Source organism: Pseudophryne corroboree, unplaced genomic scaffold, assembly GCF_028390025.1.
Source record: "Pseudophryne corroboree isolate aPseCor3 unplaced genomic scaffold, aPseCor3.hap2 scaffold_179, whole genome shotgun sequence".
NCBI lineage: Eukaryota > Metazoa > Chordata > Amphibia > Anura > Myobatrachidae > Pseudophryne > Pseudophryne corroboree.
Window position 1 is genome coordinate 1,075,882 of NW_026968428.1, and position 14,522 is coordinate 1,090,403.

The window sequence follows — 14,522 nt, forward strand, 5'->3', positions numbered from 1 at the left end:
GGTCAAAGTTGGCTGGAACCCTCGTCTGCATATGAAAAGAGAAAAGGGGTATGCAGGGCATGGCGGCCTTTTGCGGCGCTTGGATGACCCCTAGTTCGCATTAAACACCTCCACCCTCCTTCGGTGTCGGGCTCATGTTGGCTATGCCCCAGCCCCTGAAGCATTAAAGCTGATTTCTTGCAGCAGCTGGGCACTGTAACAGCTCCAGAGCTGCTCTGTAAGGCAAGTAAAAGGGTGTGGGCCCTGCAGCACTACCTGTAGTTCGCATTGTGCGTTGGAAGGCACAAATTAAGCATACGGGAGAAGTCAGGATAGTGCACAAGGGCATAGAAGGGAGCGGCTCAAGAAAAGAGAAGTGGAAACAGACAGCAAACTAAGCTGGAGAGAGACCTGAGACAAAGAGATCTGAATTATACGAGAGCCGACCAGGGAAACACAAATTATGCAGTCAAGTTTCCCACATTTGGGGAAATCGCAGGAGCAGCACACCCAGAGTGCAATGGGTGAGCCTTGCCCTGGGAGAAGCACCTTCATGATCATAGTATCTCACCTGGCAGGTAAGTAGGAGTTGGGCTAGAGCTGGGGAGGGTCGCTGCTCGGGCACCCCCCTGTCAAATGAAGGAGATCCAACTGAGGCAGCACAAGGAAACTCTTGAAAGAAGAACAAGGCTAGAGGAAGATCTGAGACAAATAAATCTGACTTTTACCAGAGCTGACCAGAGGAAAGAACAAACACAGTCCCCCACTACCACAAATAATGCAGTCGAGTTTCCCACATTTGGGGAAATCACAGGTGTCAGCATACCCAGAATGCAATGAATGAACCTCACCCTGGGAGAACAAACTTCATGACCATGGTATCTCCTATGCAAAAAAAGTATGATTTGGGATAGGGCTGGGGAGTGCCGCTGCTCAGGCATAACTCTGTCAAGTATAGGAGATTCAACTGAGGCAGCACAAGGGAACTCTCATCTGGGGACAACAACTGCAGGGAGAACACATATTTTCAGATGAACATGGGAGGGCAGAAGGCTGCCTAATACTGAAGCACCCCCAAACAACAAACCAAATGCAACAACTAGTATAAGCATTCCTGGGGGAAGGTCTGCAGAAGACGGATTTGCATACGGTGAAGTCATCCAAGCAGTGGGTCAAAGTTGGCTGGGACCCTCATCTGCATATGAACAGAGAAAAGGGGCGTGCAGGGCATGGCGGCCTTTTGCGGCGCTTGGATGACCCCTAGTTCGCATTAAACACCTCCACCCTCCTTCGGTGTGGGGCTCATGTTGGCTATGCCCCAGCCCCTGAAGCATTAAAGCTGATTTCTTGCAGCAGCTGGGCACTGTAACAGCTCCAGAGCTGCTCTGTAAGGCAAGTAAAAGGGTGTGGGCCCTGCAGCACTACCTGTAGTTCGCATTGTGCGTTGGAAGGCACAAATTAAGCATACGGGAGAAGTCAGGATAGTGCGCAAGGGCATAGAAGGGAGCGGCTCAAGAAAAGAGAAGTGGAAACAGACAGCAAACTAAGCTGGAGAGAGACCTGAGACAAAGAGATCTGAATTATACGAGAGCCGACCAGGGGAAACACAAATTATGCAGTCAAGTTTCCCACATTTGGGGAAATCGCAGGAGCAGCACACCCAGAGTGCAATGGGTGAGCCTTGCCCTGGGAGAAGCACCTTCATGATCATAGTATCTCACCTGGCAGGTAAGTAGGAGTTGGGCTAGAGCTGGGGAGGGTCGCTGCTCGGGCACCCCCCTGTCAAGTGAAGGAGATCCAACTGAGGCAGCACAAGGAAACTCTCAAAAGAAGAACAAGGCTAGAGGAAGATCTGAGACAAATAAATCTGACTTTTACCAGAGCTGACCAGAGGAAAGAACAAACACAGTCCCCCACTACCACAAATAATGCAGTTGAGATTCCCACATTTGGGGAAATCATAGGGGTCAGCATACCCAGAATGCAATGAATGAACCTCACCCTGGGAGAACAATCTTCATGACCATGGTATCTCCTATGCAAAATAAGTATGATTTGGGATAGGGCTGGGGAGGGCCGCTGCTCAGGCACATCTCTGTCAAGTAAAGGAGATTCAACTGAGGCAGCACAAGGGAACTCTCATCTGGGGACAACAACTGCAGGGAGAACACATATTTTCAGATGAACATGGGAGGGCAGAAGGCTGCCTAATACTGAAGCACCCCCAAACAACAAACCAAATGCAACAACTAGTGCAAGCATTCCTGGGGGAAGGCCTGCAGCAGATGGATTTGCATATGGTGATGTAATCCAAGCAGTGGGTCAAAGTTGGCTTCAACCCTCGTCTGCATATGAAAAGAGAAAAGGGGTATGCAGGGCATGGCGTCCTTTTGCGGCGCTTGGATGACCCCTAGTTCGCATTAAACACCTCCACCCTCCTTCGGTGTGGGGCTCATGTTGGCTATGCCCCAGCCCCTGAAGCATTCAAGCTGATTTCTTGCAGCAGCTGGGCACTGTAACAGCTCCAGAGCTGCTCTGTAAGGTAAGTAAAAGGGTGTGGGCCCTGCAGCACTACCTGTAGTTCGCATTGTGCGTTGGAAGGCACAAATTAAGCTTACGGGAGAAGTCAGGATAGTGCGCAAGGGCATAGAAGGGAGCGGCTCAAGAAAAGAGAAGTGGAAACAGACAGCAAACTAGGCTGGAGAGAGACCTGAGACAAAGAGATCTGAATTATACGAGAGCTGACCAGGGGAAACACAAATTATGCAGTCAAGTTTCCCAAATTTGGGGAAATCGCAGGATCAGCACACCCAGAGTGCAATGGGTGAGCCTTGCCCTGGGAGAAGCACCTTCCTGATCATAGTATATCACCTGGCAGGTTAGTAGGAGTTGGGCTAGAGCTGGGGAGGGTCGCTGCTCGGGCACCCCCCTGTCAAGTGAAGGTGACCCAACTGAGGCAGCACAAGGGAACTCTCGAAAGAAGAACAAGGCTAGAGGAAGATCTGAGACAAAGAAATCGGACTTTTACCAGAGCTGACCAGAGGAAAGCACAAACACAGTCCCCCACTACCACAAATAATGCAGTCGAGTTTCCCACATTTGGGGAAATCACAGGTGCCAGCATACCCAGAATGCAATGAATGAACCTCACCCTGGGAGAACAAACTTCATGACCATGGTATCTCCTATGCAAAATAAGTATGATTTGGGATAGGGCTGGGGAGTGCCGCTGCTCAGGCACAACTCTGTCAAGTAAAGGAGATTCAACTGAGGCAGCACAAGGGAACTCTCATCTGGGGACAACAACTGCAGGGAGAACACATATTTTCAGATGAACATGGGAGGGCAGAAGGCTGCCTAATACTGAAGCACCCCCAAACAACAAACCAAATGCAACAACTAGTACAAGCATTCCTGGGGGAAGGTCTGCAGAAGACGGATTTGCATACGGTGAAGTCATCCAAGCAGTGGGTCAAAGTTGGCTGGAACCCTCATCTGCATATGAAAAGAGAAAAGGGGTATGCAGGGCATGGCGGCCTTTTGCGGCGCTTGGATGACCCCTAGTTCGCATTAAACACCTCCACCCTCCTTCGGTGTGGGGCTCATGTTGGCTATGCCCCAGCCACTGATGCATTAAAGCTGATTTCTTGCAGCAGCTGGGCACTGTAACAGCTCCAGAGCTGCTCTGTAAGGCAAGTAAAAGGGTGTGGGCCCTGCAGCACTACCTGTAGTTCGCATTGTGCGTTGGAAGGCACAAATTAAGCATACGGGAGAAGTCAGGATAGTGCGCAAGGGCATAGAAGGGAGCGGCTCAAGAAAAGAGAAGTGGAAACAGACAGCAAACTAAGCTGGAGAGACACCTGAGACAAAGAGATCTGAATTATACGAGAGCCGACCAGGGAAACACAAATTATGCAGTCAAGTTTCCCACATTTGGGGAAATCGCAGGAGCCCTGGGAGAACATGGGAGGGCAGAAGGCTGCCTAATACTGAAGCACCCCCAAACAACAAACCAAATGCAACAACTAGTGCAAGCATTCCTGGGGGAAGGCCTGCAGCAGATGGATTTGCATATGGTGATGTAATCCAAGCAGTGGGTCAAAGTTGGCTTCAACCCTCGTCTGCATATGAAAAGAGAAAAGGGGTATGCAGGGCATGGCGTCCTTTTGCGGCGCTTGGATGACCCCTAGTTCGCATTAAACACCTCCACCCTCCTTCGGTGTGGGGCTCATGTTGGCTATGCCCCAGCCCCTGAAGCATTAAAGCTGATTTCTTGCAGCAGCTGGGCACTGTAACAGCTCCAGAGCTGCTCTGTAAGGCAAGTAAAAGGGTGTGGGCCCTGCAGCACTACCTGTAGTTCGCATTGTGCGTTGGAAGGCACAAATTAAGCATACGGGAGAAGTCAGGATAGTGCGCAAGGGCATAGAAGGGAGCGGCTCAAGAAAAGAGAAGTGGAAACAGACAGCAAACTAAGCTGGAGAGAGACCTGAGACAAAGAGATCTGAATTATACGAGAGCCGACCAGGGGAAACACAAATTATGCAGTCAAGTTTCCCACATTTGGGGAAATCGCAGGAGCAGCACACCCAGAGTGCAATGGGTGAGCCTTGCCCTGGGAGAAGCACCTTCATGATCATAGTATCTCACCTGGCAGGTAAGTAGGAGTTGGGCTAGAGCTGGGGAGGGTCGCTGCTCGGGCAACCCCCTATCAAATGAAGGAGATCCAACTGAGGCAGCACAAGGAAACTCTCGAAAGAAGAACAAGGCTAGAGGAAGATCTGAGACAAATAAATCTGACTTTTACCAGAGCTGACCAGAGGAAAGAACAAACACAGTCCCCCACTACCACAAATAATGCAGTTGAGATTCCCACATTTGGGGAAATCATAGGGGTCAGCATACCCAGAATGCAATGAATGAACCTCACCCTGGGAGAACAATCTTCATGACCATGGTATCTCCTATGCAAAATAAGTATGATTTGGGATAGGGCTGGGGAGGGCCGCTGCTCAGGCACATCTCTGTCAAGTAAAGGAGATTCAACTGAGGCAGCACAAGGGAACTCTCATCTGGGGACAACAACTGCAGGGAGAACACATATTTTCAGATGAACATGGGAGGGCAGAAGGCTGCCTAATACTGAAGCACCCCCAAACAACAAACCAAATGCAACAACTAGTGCAAGCATTCCTGGGGGAAGGCCTGCAGCAGATGGATTTGCATATGGTGATGTAATCCAAGCAGTGGGTCAAAGTTGGCTTCAACCCTCGTCTGCATATGAAAAGAGAAAAGGGGTATGCAGGGCATGGCGTCCTTTTGCGGCGCTTGGATGACCCCTAGTTCGCATTAAACACCTCCACCCTCCTTCGGTGTGGGGCTCATGTTGGCTATGCCCCAGCCCCTGAAGCATTCAAGCTGATTTCTTGCAGCAGCTGGGCACTGTAACAGCTCCAGAGCTGCTCTGTAAGGCAAGTAAAAGGGTGTGGGCCCTGCAGCACTACCTGTAGTTCGCATTGTGCGTTGGAAGGCACAAATTAAGCATACGGGAGAAGTCAGGATAGTGCGCAAGGGCATAGAAGTGAGCGGCTCAAGAAAAGAGAAGTGGAAACAGACAGCAAACTAGGCTGGAGAGAGACCTGAGACAAAGAGATCTGAATTATACGAGAGCCGACCAGGGGAAACACAAATTATGCAGTCAAGTTTCCCAAATTTGGGGAAATCGCAGGATCAGCACACCCAGAGTGCAATGGGTGAGCCTTGCCCTGGGAGAAGCACCTTCCTGATCATAGTATATCACCTGGCAGGTTAGTAGGAGTTGGGCTAGAGCTGGGGAGGGTCGCTGCTCGGGCACCCCCCTGTCAAGTGAAGGTGACCCAACTGAGGCAGCACAAGGGAACTCTCGAAAGAAGAACAAGGCTAGAGGAAGATCTGAGACAAAGAAATCTTACTTTTACCAGAGCTGACCAGAGGAAAGCACAAACACAGTCCCCCACTACCACAAATAATGCAGTCGAGTTTCCCACATTTGGGGAAATCACAGGTGCCAGCATACCCAGAATGCAATGAATGAACCTCACCCTGGGAGAACAAACTTCATGACCATGGTATCTCCTATGCAAAATAAGTATGATTTGGGATAGGGCTGGGGAGTGCCGCTGCTGAGGCACAACTCTGTCAAGTAAAGGAGATTCAACTGAGGCAGCACAAGGGAACTCTCATCTGGGGACAACAACTGCAGGGAGAACACATATTTTCAGATGAACATGGGAGGGCAGAAGGCTGCCTAATACTGAAGCACCCCCAAACAACAAACCAAATGCAACAACTAGTGCAAGCATTCCTGGGGGAAGGCCTGCAGCAGATGGATTTGCATATGGTGATGTCATCCAAGCAGTGGGTCAAAGTTGGCTTCAACCCTCGTCTGCATATGAAAAGAGAAAAGGGGTATGCAGGGCATGGCGGCCTTTTGCGGTGCTTGGATGACCCCTAGTTCGCATTAAACACCTCCACCCTCCTTCGGTGTGGGGCTCATGTTGGCTATGCCCCAGCCCCTGAAGCATTCAAGCTGATTTCTTGCAGCAGTTGGGCACTGTAACAGCTCCAGAGCTGCTCTGTAAGGCAAGTAAAAGGGTGTGGGCCCTGCAGCACTACCTGTAGTTCGCATTGTGCGTTGGAAGGCACAAATTAAGCATACGGGAGAAGTCAGGATAGTGCGCAAGGGCATAGAAGGGAGCAGCTCTAGAAAAGAGAAGTGTAAACAGACAGCAAACTAGGCTGGAGAGAGACCTGAGACAAAGAGATCTGAATTATACGAGAGCCGACCAGGGGAAACACAAATTATGCAGTCAAGTTTCCCAAATTTGGGGAAATCGCAGGATCAGCACACCCAGAGTGCAATGGGTGAGCCTTGCCCTGGGAGAAGCACCTTCCTGATCATAGTATATCACCTGACAGGTTAGTAGGAGTTGGGCTAGAGCTGGGGAGGGTCGCTGCTCGGGCACCCCCCTGTCAAGTGAAGGAGATCCAACTGAGGCAGCACAAGGGAACTCTCGAAAGAAGAACAAGGCTAGAGGAAGATCTGAGACAAAGAAATCAGACTTTTACCAGAGCTGACCAGAGGAAAGCACAAACACAGTCCCCCACTACCACAAATAATGCAGTCAAGTTTCCCACATTTGGGGAAATCACAGGTGTCAGCATACCCAGAATGCAATGAATGAACCTCACCCTGGGAGAACAAACTTCATGACCATGGTATCTCCTATGCAAAATAAGTATGATTTGGGATAGGGCTGGGGAGTGCCGCTGCTCTGGCACAACTCTGTCAAGTAAAGGAGATTCAACTGAGGCAGCACAAGGGAATTCGCATCTGGGGACAACAACTGCAGGGAGAACACATATTTTCAGATGAACATGGGAGGGCAGAAGGCTGCCTAATACTGAAGCACCCCCAAACAACAAACCAAATGCAACAACTAGTACAAGCATTCCTGGGGGAAGGTCTGCAGAAGACGGATTTGCATACGGTGAAGTCATCCAAGCAGTGGGTCAAAGTTGGCTGTAACCCTCATCTGCATATGAAAAGAGAAAAGGGGTATGTAGGGCATGGCGGCCTTTTGCGGCGCTTGGATGACCCCTAGTTCGCATTAAACACCTCCACCCTCCTTCGGTGTGGGGCTCATGTTGGCTATGCCCCAGCCCCTGAAGCATTCAAGCTGATTTCTTGCAGCAGCTGGGCACTGTAACAGCTCCAGAGCTGCTCTGTAAGGCAAGTAAAAGGGTGTGGGCCCTGCAGCACTACCTGTAGTTCGCATTGTGCGTTGGAAGGCACAAATTAAGCATACGGGAGAAGTCAGGATAGTGCGCAAGGGCATAGAAGGGAGCGGCTCAAGAAAAGAGAAGTGGAAACAGACAGCAAACTAAGCTGGAGAGAGACCTGAGACAAAGAGATCTGAATTATACGAGAGCCGACCAGGGAAACACAAATTATGCAGTCAAGTTTCCCACATTTGGGGAAATCGCAGGAGCAGCACACCCAGAGTGCAATGCGTGAGCCTTGCCCTGGGAGAAGCACCTTCATGATCATAGTATCTCACCTGGCAGGTAAGTAGGAGTTGGGCTAGAGCTGGGGAGGGTCGCTGCTCGGGCAACCCCCTATCAAATGAAGGAGATCCAACTGAGGCAGCACAAGGAAACTCTCGAAAGAAGAACAAGGCTAGAGGAAGATCTGAGACAAATAAAACTGACTTTTACCAGAGCTGACCAGAGGAAAGAACAAACACAGTCCCCCACTACCACAAATAATGCAGTCGAGTTTCCCACATTTGGGGAAATCATAGGGGTCAGCATACCCAGAATGCAATGAATGAACCTCACCCTGGGAGAACAATCTTCATGACCATGGTATCTCCTATGCAAAATAAGTATGATTTGGGATAGGGCTGGGGAGTGCCGCTGCTCAGGCACAACTCTGTCAAGTAAAGGAGATTCAACTGAGGCAGCACAAGGGAACTCTCATCTGGGGACAACAACTGCAGGGAGAACACATATTTTCAGATGAACATGGGAGGGCAGAAGGCTGCCTAATACTGAAGCACCCCCAAACAACAAACCAAATGCAACAACTAGTACAAGCATTCCTGGGGGAAGGTCTGCAGAAGACGGATTTGCATACGGTGAAGTCATCCAAGCAGTGGGTCAAAGTTGGCTGGAACCCTCATCTGCATATGAAAAGAGAAAAGGGGTATGCAGGGCATGGCGGCCTTTTGCGGCGCTTGGATGACCCCTAGTTCGCATTAAACACCTCCACCCTCCTTCGGTGTGGGGCTCATGTTGGCTATGCCCCAGCCCCTAAAGCATTCAAGCTGATTTCTTGCAGCAGCTGGGCACTGTAACAGCTCCAGAGCTGCTCTGTAAGGCAAGTAAAAGGGTGTGGGCCCTGCAGCACTACCTGTAGTTCGCATTGTGCGTTGGAAGGCACAAATTAAGCATACGGGAGAAGTCAGGATAGTGCGCAAGGGCATAGAAGGGAGCGGCTCAAGAAAAGAGAAGTGGAAACAGACAGCAAACTAAGCTGGAGAGAGACCTGAGACAAAGAGATCTGAATTATACGAGAGCCGACCAGGGAAACACAAATTATGCAGTCAAGTTTCCCACATTTGGGGAAATCGCAGGAGCAGCACACCCAGAGTGCAATGGGTGAGCCTTGCCCTGGGAGAAGCACCTTCATGATCATAGTATCTCACCTGGCAGGTAAGTAGGAGTTGGGCTAGAGCTGGGGAGGGATGCTGCTCGGGCACCCCCCTGTCAAATGAAGGAGATCCAACTGAGGCAGCACAAGGAAACTCTCGAAAGAAGAACAAGGCTAGAGGAAGATCTGAGACAAATAAATCTGACTTTTACCAGAGCTGACCAGAGGAAAGAACAAACACAGTCCCCCACTACCACAAATAATGCAGTCGAGTTTCCCACATTTGGGGAAATCATAGGGGTCAGCATACCCAGAATGCAATGAATGAACCTCACCCTGGGAGAATAATCTTCATGACCATGGTATCTCCTATGCAAAATAAGTATGATTTGGGATAGGGCTGGGGAGTGCCGCTGCTCAGGCACAACTCTGTCAAGTAAAGGAGATTCAACTGAGGCAGCACAAGGGAACTCTCATCTGGGGACAACAACTGCACGGAGGACACATATTTTCAGATGAACATGGGAGGGCAGAAGGCTGCCTAATACTGAAGCACCCCCAAGCAACAAACCAAATGCAACAACTAGTACAAGCATTCCTGGGGGAAGGTCTGCAGAAGACGGATTTGCATACGGTGAAGTCATCCAAGCAGTGGGTCAAAGTTGGCTGGAACCCTCATCTGCATATGAAAAGAGAAAAGGGGTATGCAGGGCATGGCGGCCTTTTGCGGCGCTTGGATGACCCCTAGTTCGCATTAAACACCTCCACCCTCCTTCGGTGTGGGGCTCATGTTGGCTATGCCCCAGCCACTGAAGCATTCAAGCTGATTTCTTGCAGCAGCTGGGCACTGTAACAGCTCCAGAGCTGCTCTGTAAGGCAAGTGAAAGGGTGTGGGCCCTGCAGCACTACCTGTAGTTCGCATTGTGCGTTGGAAGGCACAAATTAAGCATACGGGAGAAGTCAGGATAGTGCGCAAGGGCATAGAAGGGAGCGGCTCAAGAAAAGAGAAGTGGAAACAGACAGCAAACTAAGCTGGAGAGAGACCTGAGACAAAGAGATCTGAATTATACGAGAGCCGACCAGGGAAACACAAATTATGCAGTCAAGTTTCCCACAATTGGGGAAATCGCAGGAGCAGCACACCCAGAGTGCAATGGGTGAGCCTTGCCCTGGGAGAAGCACCTTCATGATCATAGTATCTCACCTGGCAGGTAAGTAGGAGTTGGGCTAGAGCTGGGGAGGGTCACTGCTCGGGCACCCCCCTGTCAAATGAAGGAGATCCAACTGAGGCAGCACAAGGAAACTCTCGAAAGAAGAACAAGGCTAGAGGAAGATCTGAGACAAATAAATCTGACTTTTACCAGAGCTGACCAGAGGAAAGAACAAACACAGTCCCCCACTACCACAAATAATGCAGTCGAGTTTCCCACATTTGGGGAAATCATAGGGGTCAGCATACCCAGAATGCAATGAATGAACCTCACCCTGGGAGAACAATCTTCATGACCATGGTATCTCCTATGCAAAATAAGTATGATTTGGGATAGGGCTGGGGAGTGCCGCTGCTCAGGCACATCTCTGTCAAGTAAAGGAGATTCAACTGAGGCAGCACAAGGGAACTCTCATCTGGGGACAACAACTGCAGGGAGAACACATATTTTCAGATGAACATGGGAGGGCAGAAGGCTGCCTAATACTGAAGCACCCCCAAACAACAAACCAAATGCAACAACTAGTGCAAGCATTCCTGGGGGAAGGCCTGCAGCAGATGGATTTGCATATGGTGATGTCATCCAAGCAGTGGGTCAAAGTTGGCTTCAACCCTCGTCTGCATATGAAAAGAGAAAAGAGGTATGCAGGGCATGGCGGCTTTTTGCGGCGCTTGGATGACCCCTAGTTCGCATTAAACACCTCCACCCTCCTTCGGTGTGGGGCTCATGTTGGCTATGCCCCAGCCCCTGAAGCATTAAAGCTGATTTCTTGCAGCAGCTGGGCACTGTAACAGCTCCAGAGCTGCTCTGTAAGGCAAGTAAAAGGGTGTGGGCCCTGCAGCACTACCTGTAGTTCGCATTGTGCGTTGGAAGGCACAAATTAAGCATACGGGAGAAGTCAGGATAGTGCGCAAGGGCATAGAAGGGAGCGGCTCAAGAAAAGAGAAGTGGAAACAGACAGCAAACTAAGCTGGAGAGAGACCTGAGACAAAGAGATCTGAATTATACGAGAGCCGACCAGGGAAACACAAATTATGCAGTCAAGTTTCCCACATTTGGGGAAATCGCAGGAGCAGCACACCCAGAGTGCAATGGGTGAGCCTTGCCCTGGGAGAAGCACCTTCATGATCATAGTATCTCACCTGGCAGGTAAGTAGGAGTTGGGCTAGAGCTGGGGAGGGTCGCTGCTCGGGCACCCCCCTGTCAAATGAAGGAGATCCAACTGAGGCAGCACAAGGAAACTCTCGAAAGAAGAACAAGACTAGAGGAAGATCTGAGACAAATAAATCTGACTTTTACCAGAGCTGACCAGAGGAAAGAACAAACACAGTCCCCCACTACCACAAATAATGCAGTCGAGTTTCCCACATTTGGGGAAATCATAGGGGTCAGCATACCCAGAATGCAATGAATGAACCTCACCCTGGGAGAACAATCTTCATGACCATGGTATCTCCTATGCAAAATAAGTATGATTTGGGATAGGGCTGGGGAGGGCCGCTGCTCAGGCACATCTCTGTCAAGTAAAGGAGATTCAACTGAGGCAGCACAAGGGAACTCTCATCTGGGGACAACAACTGCAGGGAGAACACATTTTCAGATGAACATGGGAGGGCAGAAGGCTGCCTAATACTGAAGCACCCCCAAACAACAAACCAAATGCAACAACTAGTGCAAGCATTCCTGGGGGAAGGCCTGCAGCAGATGGATTTGCATATGGTGAAAAAGCAGAAGAAGAGAGGTGGCAAAGGAGGCGGGAGGGGATTGGGTCAAGTGGGGAGGTGGTGAGGGGACAGGAACGAATGAGGGCCATGACTTCCTCTCCAGATGCATGGGAGAAAGATGACAGAGTTGGTGCGAGGGATGGGGAGGGTTGGTAAGGGGTGGGAGAAGGCTGGTTACTGATAGTCTGGTGTGATGTGATGTCCTGACGTATGGAGTCAATTTTGGATGTGAAGTAAGTGGCAAAGTCAAGAGCAGAGAGTGAGGAAGGGAGACGAGGTGGAGGTGGGCAGAGCTGTGAGTTGAGAGTGGCAAAGAGGCGCCGGGGGTTGGAAGACTGGGAGGAGATGAGGTTCTTGAAGTATGACTGTTTAGCAAGAGAAAGGGCAGCACTGAAGGATGAGAGCATAAGTTTGAAATGGAGGAAGTCTGCCTTAGAGCGTGATTTCCTCCAGTGTCGCTCAGCAGTACGTGAGCATTTTTGCAGATATCTGATGCATTTGGTGTGCCAGGGTTGAGGTGTTAATTTGCGAGGGTGAATAGTGGTTGGTGGAGCAACAGAGTCAAGAGCAGAAGTAAGGGAAGCATTGTATGTGGAAGTGGCTTGTTCAGGGCATGAGAGAGAGAGAATAGGAGAGAGAAGTGAGTCAAACAGGGAGGAAAGGAATGTGGTGTCAATAGCTTCAATGTTACGCTTAGTGATGGTAGCCTTAGGAGGTAGAGATGGGGAAGTCGAGAGAGATAGGTTGAAGGAGAGCAGGTGGTGGTCAGAGAGGGGAAATGGGGAGTTGGAAAAATCAGAAATATCACAGCGGTGAGTGAAGACCAGATCCAGTGAGCTCCCATTCACATGGGAGGGTGAGGAGGTCCACTGGGAGAGACCAAGTGAAGAGGTGAGGTTAAGGAGTTTAGAGGCAGGGGATTGTGTGGGGATGTCAATAGGGATGTTGAAATCACCTAGGATAATGGTGGGAATGTCAGAAGAGAGGAAGTGAGGAAGCCAGGAAGCAAAGTTGTCGATTAATTTGGAAGCAGTGCCAGGGGGGCGGTAAATGACAGCTACTGGTTGGAAGAGGCATATGGCGTGGACCTCAAATGTAGAGAATATAAGGGATGGTTCTGGTGGTATGAGTTGGTAGGAGTAACTAGAAGGTAAAAGGACCCCAACACCACCCCCATGGCGACCCCCAGGTCGGGGTGTGTGTGGGAATGTAAGGCCCCCAGCAGAGAGAGCAGCAGCAGAAGTAGTGTCAGAGGGCGTAATCCAAGTTTCAGTAATGGCTAGTAGGTGTAGGGAGTTGGAAATGAAAAGGTCATTAGTGGGGACCAGTTTGTTATAAACAGATCTGGCATTCCAGAGGGCACAGGATAGGGGGTATGAGTTTGTGGGAGAGATGTGAATTAGATTTTCTGGGTTGCTGTAGCGATGAGGTGGGATTAACTTTGAGGGCAGGGATGATGAGAGAGTAGTGATGGTACGGGTGCCTGAGCTAGGTGGGGAAACTGCAGGAGGTGGGCAGGGAGGGAGGTCAGTATGATGTGGATGGGGGTGTGGGGAGGTGACAGGGAAGGGAGAGAGGGAGCAGGGCTGAGTTGTGGGGTAGCAGGACCATGGGGCAGAGGTGAATGAAAGTGGGGTAACAGGAAAGGTGGGGGAAGGAAACAGAGGGATGGAGGGGAGACAGAGGAGGGGAGAGAGGAGGAGGTGGAGGAGACTAGGGGGGAAGGCTAAAGATACATTATTAGGTAGACACTGAGTGATGTGGGGAGTATAAGAAAACCTTGACATAGTGTTAAGTAGGTAAATAGGTTGAGGGAAAGTGGAAGTAGGAGAGGAGACTGTTAGGCAATCCGAGCAGAAGAATTGCAGAAATGCAGGTGAGAAAAGCAGTGTAGGCTCAAGGGGTGTAGATTTAGTATGAAATGAGTCAAAAGCGTAGATAAAGTGGGTGCAGAAAAGTATTTGGAGTGTAAGAAATGAAAGGATTGTGAGAGGTTTAAGAAGCAATGGTAATTATGTTAGATGTTTTAAGTGTTTGCAGGTAAAATTGCATTGGTGCAGCTGTGCTTAAAAAACAAAATTACAATAATACAGATACAGGCATTTGTAGGTGAAATGGATGGTTTATGAAATGTCCAAGTAAGGTAGTTCTGTGCTATGTAATCAGATGCAACAATCAGGAGGTGAGTGATCTGAGGAGTAAGTGACTCACATTTGTTATTAGTTCTTCAGTTTTCTTTGTTTTGTTAGATTGGTGTGCTTCTGTTTTCCTTCTTTTTCACTTCGATTGAACGCTGATTGAACACTGCTGTTATGTGTCAATTTTATCACGCTTTGATAAAAATGCACGCTTAGATCAATAAATGCACAGCCAAATGGCTTTGCACAGCCTACACCATTGGAATTAAGTAGAAGACTA

The 14,522-nt window shown here is 49.7% G+C and overlaps 20 non-coding genes across 20 annotated transcripts; all 20 read right to left on the reverse strand.

Annotated features, from left to right (window-relative positions):
• Window positions 1-404: 404 nt before the first annotated feature.
• LOC135002637 (U1 spliceosomal RNA) lies at window positions 405-565 on the reverse strand. Its single transcript, XR_010203826.1, has one exon. It is a non-coding gene; the product is annotated as a U1 spliceosomal RNA (small nuclear RNA).
• Window positions 566-717: 152 nt separating this feature from the next.
• Window positions 718-881, reverse strand: LOC135002580 (U1 spliceosomal RNA). Its single transcript, XR_010203769.1, has one exon. It is a non-coding gene; the product is annotated as a U1 spliceosomal RNA (small nuclear RNA).
• Window positions 882-1,552: 671 nt separating this feature from the next.
• Window positions 1,553-1,715, reverse strand: LOC135002652 (U1 spliceosomal RNA). The gene has a single exon (XR_010203840.1). It is a non-coding gene; the product is annotated as a U1 spliceosomal RNA (small nuclear RNA).
• A 152-nt stretch (window positions 1,716-1,867) lies between these two features.
• Window positions 1,868-2,031, reverse strand: LOC135002465 (U1 spliceosomal RNA). The gene has a single exon (XR_010203657.1). It is a non-coding gene; the product is annotated as a U1 spliceosomal RNA (small nuclear RNA).
• A 671-nt stretch (window positions 2,032-2,702) lies between these two features.
• Window positions 2,703-2,865, reverse strand: LOC135002751 (U1 spliceosomal RNA). The gene has a single exon (XR_010203928.1). It is a non-coding gene; the product is annotated as a U1 spliceosomal RNA (small nuclear RNA).
• A 152-nt stretch (window positions 2,866-3,017) lies between these two features.
• LOC135002506 (U1 spliceosomal RNA) lies at window positions 3,018-3,181 on the reverse strand. The gene has a single exon (XR_010203698.1). It is a non-coding gene; the product is annotated as a U1 spliceosomal RNA (small nuclear RNA).
• A 1,297-nt stretch (window positions 3,182-4,478) lies between these two features.
• LOC135002653 (U1 spliceosomal RNA) lies at window positions 4,479-4,641 on the reverse strand. Its single transcript, XR_010203841.1, has one exon. It is a non-coding gene; the product is annotated as a U1 spliceosomal RNA (small nuclear RNA).
• A 152-nt stretch (window positions 4,642-4,793) lies between these two features.
• Window positions 4,794-4,957, reverse strand: LOC135002467 (U1 spliceosomal RNA). The gene has a single exon (XR_010203659.1). It is a non-coding gene; the product is annotated as a U1 spliceosomal RNA (small nuclear RNA).
• Window positions 4,958-5,628: 671 nt separating this feature from the next.
• LOC135002759 (U1 spliceosomal RNA) lies at window positions 5,629-5,791 on the reverse strand. Its single transcript, XR_010203935.1, has one exon. It is a non-coding gene; the product is annotated as a U1 spliceosomal RNA (small nuclear RNA).
• A 152-nt stretch (window positions 5,792-5,943) lies between these two features.
• LOC135002507 (U1 spliceosomal RNA) lies at window positions 5,944-6,107 on the reverse strand. Its single transcript, XR_010203699.1, has one exon. It is a non-coding gene; the product is annotated as a U1 spliceosomal RNA (small nuclear RNA).
• A 671-nt stretch (window positions 6,108-6,778) lies between these two features.
• LOC135002740 (U1 spliceosomal RNA) lies at window positions 6,779-6,941 on the reverse strand. The gene has a single exon (XR_010203919.1). It is a non-coding gene; the product is annotated as a U1 spliceosomal RNA (small nuclear RNA).
• Window positions 6,942-7,093: 152 nt separating this feature from the next.
• On the reverse strand, window positions 7,094-7,257 carry LOC135002549 (U1 spliceosomal RNA). The gene has a single exon (XR_010203739.1). It is a non-coding gene; the product is annotated as a U1 spliceosomal RNA (small nuclear RNA).
• Window positions 7,258-7,929: 672 nt separating this feature from the next.
• Window positions 7,930-8,090, reverse strand: LOC135002701 (U1 spliceosomal RNA). The gene has a single exon (XR_010203883.1). It is a non-coding gene; the product is annotated as a U1 spliceosomal RNA (small nuclear RNA).
• Window positions 8,091-8,242: 152 nt separating this feature from the next.
• Window positions 8,243-8,406, reverse strand: LOC135002437 (U1 spliceosomal RNA). Its single transcript, XR_010203631.1, has one exon. It is a non-coding gene; the product is annotated as a U1 spliceosomal RNA (small nuclear RNA).
• Window positions 8,407-9,078: 672 nt separating this feature from the next.
• Window positions 9,079-9,239, reverse strand: LOC135002638 (U1 spliceosomal RNA). The gene has a single exon (XR_010203827.1). It is a non-coding gene; the product is annotated as a U1 spliceosomal RNA (small nuclear RNA).
• Window positions 9,240-9,391: 152 nt separating this feature from the next.
• LOC135002491 (U1 spliceosomal RNA) lies at window positions 9,392-9,555 on the reverse strand. The gene has a single exon (XR_010203683.1). It is a non-coding gene; the product is annotated as a U1 spliceosomal RNA (small nuclear RNA).
• A 672-nt stretch (window positions 9,556-10,227) lies between these two features.
• Window positions 10,228-10,388, reverse strand: LOC135002667 (U1 spliceosomal RNA). The gene has a single exon (XR_010203853.1). It is a non-coding gene; the product is annotated as a U1 spliceosomal RNA (small nuclear RNA).
• Window positions 10,389-10,540: 152 nt separating this feature from the next.
• On the reverse strand, window positions 10,541-10,704 carry LOC135002438 (U1 spliceosomal RNA). The gene has a single exon (XR_010203632.1). It is a non-coding gene; the product is annotated as a U1 spliceosomal RNA (small nuclear RNA).
• Window positions 10,705-11,376: 672 nt separating this feature from the next.
• On the reverse strand, window positions 11,377-11,537 carry LOC135002639 (U1 spliceosomal RNA). The gene has a single exon (XR_010203828.1). It is a non-coding gene; the product is annotated as a U1 spliceosomal RNA (small nuclear RNA).
• A 152-nt stretch (window positions 11,538-11,689) lies between these two features.
• LOC135002439 (U1 spliceosomal RNA) lies at window positions 11,690-11,853 on the reverse strand. The gene has a single exon (XR_010203633.1). It is a non-coding gene; the product is annotated as a U1 spliceosomal RNA (small nuclear RNA).
• Window positions 11,854-14,522: the final 2,669 nt, after the last annotated feature.